Source organism: Gavialis gangeticus, unplaced genomic scaffold (genome assembly GCF_001723915.1).
Source record: "Gavialis gangeticus isolate Ggan-Ray unplaced genomic scaffold, GavGan_comp1, whole genome shotgun sequence".
In the NCBI taxonomy this organism is placed as follows: domain Eukaryota; kingdom Metazoa; phylum Chordata; order Crocodylia; family Gavialidae; genus Gavialis; species Gavialis gangeticus.
This window is the reverse complement of record NW_017728980.1, coordinates 6,531,209-6,537,050: the sequence shown is the minus strand read 5'-3', so window position 1 is coordinate 6,537,050 and position 5,842 is coordinate 6,531,209. Positions and strand designations below refer to the sequence as shown.

The 5,842-nt window shown below is 42.2% G+C and overlaps 1 long non-coding RNA gene across 1 annotated transcript; it reads right to left on the bottom strand.

The window, feature by feature from the left end:
• Positions 1–1,857: 1,857 nt before the first annotated feature.
• On the bottom strand, positions 1,858–5,163 carry LOC109291583. The gene is made up of 2 exons (XR_002095895.1): positions 4,602–5,163; positions 1,858–2,328 (listed from the first exon to the last, which is right to left on the bottom strand). It is a non-coding gene; the product is annotated as an uncharacterized LOC109291583 (long non-coding RNA).
• Between the last annotated feature and the right edge of the window lie 679 nt (positions 5,164–5,842).

The following is a 5,842-nucleotide window of genomic DNA, read 5'->3' as shown; positions in this document are numbered from 1 at the left end:
AGCAGAACCAGGGTCTGCTTCCTGTACTGCATATCATTCAACTGCATTCTTCCCATTCCAGCTGCGCTAAGTTCCAAACTGAGTTGTTGACCCCATCTGCATCAGGCCGTTTGTCCCTCTGTCCCAGCCCAGACTTGTTCCACAGCAGCTAGTTGCACAGACAGGGATTAGATGAAGTTCATCCTTGTATAAACCATGGAGATTTACATTTCAGAGGCACCATTTTTTATCTGTTTCTTTTTTCCCCCATTGCTCAGAGGTTCCCAAGCCCAGCAGATGGATCCCCAAATGGAAAAAATTAATCATCAGGAATTTCTTCAAAGTTTTATTTGTTATAATTTGTCTAACCCTTGTACCTGATGTTTTTACCAATTGCCTGAAGGGGAAATGGGCCCAGGAGCCCTCATAGTTTTCCAGTAATGTAATCTCTTTCTCCTGTTATACTTTTTTCCCTTTGAGCCTTGAGTCCAGTGTAAGACATCACACCCTGTAGCTCCCTCCTTTCCTAGCAGCAGAATTCTGATGTCATGACTGAGCTAGAGAGGTATCCAAGCATGGATGCAGAGTTTCTTGTTGCAGTGGCCTTCTTGCTCTTCATTAGCAGGAGTAGTGGTATCACAAAAGGGCTTAGGAGTCCTAGGCAAGGAGCATGGCACCAGTTATGCTGGAGTCATCTAACAAAAAGACAAGCCTTGTTCTATTTCAAGTGATTGTGGAAAGACTGAGAGGGACAATGTAGCCCCGTCCATGACTGCAAGCCAGGGCCTTAAGGAGGCCTACTGTGATGACACTAGGCAGCAGAAGGTCTTTTGGTCTACCTAGGTGCGCCTACATGTGCATTTAAGTGTGACTAAATTTAATGCACATTATGCTAATGCGCATTAAGCAATTTTGGCAAGTGTCTACACATGCAGAGACTTGGCACCAAAGTTAGTGCACTTAACACTAAAATTAGTGCCGGGTCACATCTACATGTGCATTAATGTGCTTTAACTAAATGCAAATGCAGGTATTAAATTTAAGCACATTTAGCCTAATTTCACCATTTTTAATGCACATTAAGGGTGCACACGTGTAGAGGCACACCCATAATGTGCATTAAATGAGGCTAATGTGCATTAATGCATCTTGTATAAACACGCCCTCCGAGTAATTTTTTTTCCAAGGCATTTAAGTAACCTAGCCTTTACTCCCATTCACTGCCAATTGCTTAGACATGTTGGGAAAGGGTACCCTCTGTGTTATGAGAACCAAAAGTTTGGTCTTTGTCCTTCAGCCTCAGTGAAGAGGTGACTTCTCAAGTACTGCCCATTCCTTACCAGAAAGGGCATTCATGCGGTCTATTGTGCGTTTCTCCCACAAGGGAATTTTTCTGTCCCTGGCAGTGAGTTCTAGCGCACAGAAGCAGTATCCAAAGAGAAGTCATGGTAGCTTCTAGTGCCAAAAAACCCAAAGGGTGTTGTTGTTTATCCAGTGTATGATTTTTTTTGCAAAAGCCTAAACCTGTTTGAAGAGAAAGTAATTGTTTTAATTAACATATATCGCAGGAAAACTAATCTAGTTTTTGTGAGGCCTGTTGTATGGATCCAGGCCAGAAGCAATGTTCAGAACCAGATCTGAGCATTCCAGGAGGTTCAGACCAGATTTTGATCTGGCCCCGTCTCTCTATATCACATCACTCCTTTTCAGTCCTTCCCCCTGGTTACATCAAAGATCTAGCTTTGGACATCCAAAGCCATTTAGGACCATTCCAAAGCATTCCCTGCTCCAGTAATACCCAACTGTTTTGCTCACCTTCCTTACAACCTAGGAAAGCTTCGGTTTTGTTGCTCTGCTTGTCTTTGTTGATCCAAGGTAGGGTTTTTTATTATTATTAGCATGTATTTTGTGCACAAACGCCTGGTGTAGTTTTATCAGATTTGTTTTCAGCTCCAAATCCAATTACTTGAGTTGACTTGCTGCCAGTTTGCAGGATTAGGTATGAGGTAGTGTGTACATTTCACGCTTCCTTGGGAATGCTTGGTGGAATTCTGCTCTGCTGATGTCACCAAAACAAGGAGATGTGGCTGAGCAAAAATCCCACAAGGCTGCGCGAAAGCACTGAAGATGCATCCAGGAAACCTTACAAGAATCTGCATTCCCAGCAAGACTGAGCTCTGATGATAACAAGGAGGCTGGGTTTTATCTCCAGGGGTATTAGCACTGCAATAAAGTGGATAATGCCAGAGTTCTCATGGGATGGAACTCCCATAAAATGGACACTTCCCCGTGTCCAGAGTCACTGCCACATATGGAAATTGTGCAGGGCTGCATTTGAAGATGCCACGACTGCAATTTGAAAAAAAAGAGAGAGTTATTCCAACTATTTTGTCTTTAAAAGGAAATACTGAATAACTTATGGATAAGACATTAACCCCAAACCCAGACCACTCATGGTCGTTAAAGAGCCTTGGCACTATTCATAAGAATAGGGGTGTGTTAGTCTTGGATTCCTTCCCAGTTTCCATTTTGGGGAAATACATCCTGAAAACCTAAAATTCCACCTGTATTTCTACTTGGGTCCAGACTCCATATTCGTATTTGGATCTATCTTAAGTATCTTATGCTGCTTTTCATCGTTGTTATGTCTGAGCACTTTCCATGAAAAAATAAGCAGCTACAGAAAAATGCCTAGCAGGTTTCCTAAACTCTCTGAAATGGCTCTTTTTGCAGGGATAAAAGCTATTTTGATGGGGTTCATGGTTTTGATCTTTAGAGGTGATGGATTTATTGTGGAGGAAGAGCTTGTTTGTGGCTTGGGACAATAGAGGATGCCCATGTCATTTAGATGGTTAGGTATATAAGCATTAGGCAATAAGGGAAAAGGCAACTTTGATAAACCTCAGCATTCACTTAGGGCAATATTTTGTTTCTGATAGTTCCCATCACTGGCCAGTTTAGAAGAACTCTATGAGAAGCAGAATCAGGATAATCTGGCCTATATACTAATCCTAACCTAATTTCTAAAAGTTAGAAGCTGGCCACAGCTTTGAAGTAAGCGGTTTAATATACCTTCCTGAATGTAAGTTATCAATAACAGTAATGCTTCTTTTTATATGAGATTTATATGTTACCCATATAAATCTCCAACCCCCATGTGTAACAGAGTCAGGCAGTGTATAACAACCGCCCCATTCTAGTGTCTTGCAGTGGTAGAAAAAGTAACCGCTGTAAATATAGCTAATAAAATGTTTTGGAAAGCCTTCTGGCTGAAAGGTGCTAATGTTTGGACAGGGTATGTCACCCTTTCTTAGCAATCAATGACCTTGGAAGTTAACACAGTGCCAAAGTGTTAAGAAGTGCAACATTTTTCTTCCATGGGATACTGTACGAGCATTTTTGCTGTTTTATTTCATCTGCTGTCACACCCCTTGGGTTTCACTTTATGAGGATTTCCCATGAAAGTCCTAGAGTTTCAAAACATGTAAAATCACATATTTTGCCCTAGATTTTATTCAGTCCTTTCAAGATTTAAAGCTGGGCACATTTTCCAGTCCATTAATTCATCTAACTTTGCAAACATGTTCACAAACATAATTTGTTGTTGAGTGCACAAGGAAATTCAAATCTTTATGCAAATACATAAACATATATGTATTTATGCATATACATAAACATGCGCACACACACACATATATATATATACACAGCCATTTTGCCTTGGGTTAGAAATATTTTTGCACGTTGTGGCAAAACCCGTATTATCTTGACTACAAAGAAAAATGCTTTCCACTCTGTTATCTCCATGTTTCAATTCTAAAAGCATCAATGAGCTATATGTGTCACGTATTTCTGGAGTAGGTGTGATTAATTCAATTTTATACCTGGGTAAGCATAGTAATTCCCAGACAATAGGCTATTCAGCATCATCCACCAAATCCATGGAAGGGCCATGAATTGGGCTTTAATCACAAGGATATCCTTGCCTGATAAAGGGCCAGTTTTGGAAATGGACCTGTACTGAAAAAGACTTTGGTTGGACTAGAACCTAGAGGAAGTCCCATTGAATTCAATGAGGCCAGGATTTCCCTTTAGTTTTTTTATGGTATTCCAGGCAAGACCCTTATGCGTGAACTAAAAGAGCTGCTTTACCATAGTCACCCAAGAGAGGTTATCTCCCTTCAGTTCCTCACCACAGCTCAGTGTCTGTGTACTGCTCCAGTCCCAAGCCATACCTGACTCACAGCTGTAAATGAGCCTTTCCATCCATCCCCTGGCATACGAGAAAGCGCTGACCTGAAGGGCTTGTACCAACTCCATTTATTCATTGTCTTATTTTCATCCCATGCTGATCTAGGCACAATGATAGTGTCTGTCCGTTATTTTATACAGTGGCATAAGTTCCAGTCATTGAAACCCAAATCCCAGATATGAATCCCACCCTGAATCACAAGCAGATTCAATACTCAGATCAGATGGCCTTGACTTTGGTCTCTCTGTGGATCTGAAGCCCTTTTTATATATGCTTTGTCATGTGCAATACAGTTGCGTTCCAAAGATAGCAAGGGCATCTGAGGAAATGGTAAAGGTAGCAAAGAAATTGTAGAGGTGCTTAATCTTACCTGGCTTAATGCTCAGCTGGGTAGCAGGCAGGCTTTTGTCTTTGCTAAGGTTTTGTCCCTTAAATGCCAATATCCCATGGTTCCTCACAGCATCTTCTTCAGTTCAGCATAGTCCTTTCTTCGGTGCACAGGGGACCTTTAAATGTCTTGTCCAGACTATCGTGTCCCAAGCAATCTCTGCAGTAGGATATCCTAGAGTCCATGAGGCCTCTGTGTTGCTGATGCCACTCTATTTGAATCCTCCTAGCAGGCTACCTGCTGCTGAGACGTAACTGGGTATTCCCAGAATGCACTAAAGTCCATAAGCAGCAGGGATGGGCCTGTCGATTGAACTGTGGCAGTGCTGTAAAGGTGCTGTCTGGTCACAACTCAGTGTGTGTTGCCACCGTATCACATGAAGATGTCACCAATTGGTTACAAGAAGCTGGTTGTGCTTGTTACACAAGCAGGTGACTTCAGCATCCAACCGTTCCCCTTCTCCAGGAGCTCTGACTAGAAAGATTTTTTTTAATAAGTTGTTCATGCTTTAATCAATCAGGCACATGACCCAGGATTCTTGTAGGTTTACAACACTGATTAAATTATTGGCTCCAGATGGGAACTGTCTGAGTAACGAGTGTTCGGATAGCCACAGCGCACAGCAAAGCTAGTAGAGAAGGAGGGAGTTGTACTGAGATAAGGTGGGGGCAGAGGGAGGCTGATCTTTTTGTCATCTAAATTTACAGCTGAGACATCAAGAGGAGTGCAAGAGATCTGGTGCTTTAATTGGTAACAGGGCAGACAGGTCCTTATGGATGATGGCTGGAGACCCAAAAGAAAAAAAAAATCAGGGAAAAACGCTGATCCAGCAGAGGAACATTCCAGCCTCAAAATTAATTCTGAGTAAAGTAGAGAAGAGAGCCGAGATTCAGTTCAAGATAAGCCTCAGGAATTTGGATGCTAGTCCAAGCTTTATCTGAAAGAAGGACCTGATCTAAATAGCCTTGAAGGAAGGTTGGTCTTGAGATGAAAGCCCTGCACAAGGGATTAGGAGATCTGCATTCAATTCTTCCTGTGGCGACAGAACTATGGAGCAGCCCAAAGTAGCCCTCCTCCCAGCTGGCAGGGCCACAGTGCAAGATATATGAGTAGTGGGACACAGTGCAAGATATATGAGTAGGGGGATTCGAGTCAGAATAGCAATATTCTGCCTGGGTGTAAATATCTGTACAAGGTGCAGGGCAGCTGAGAATCAGACCCAT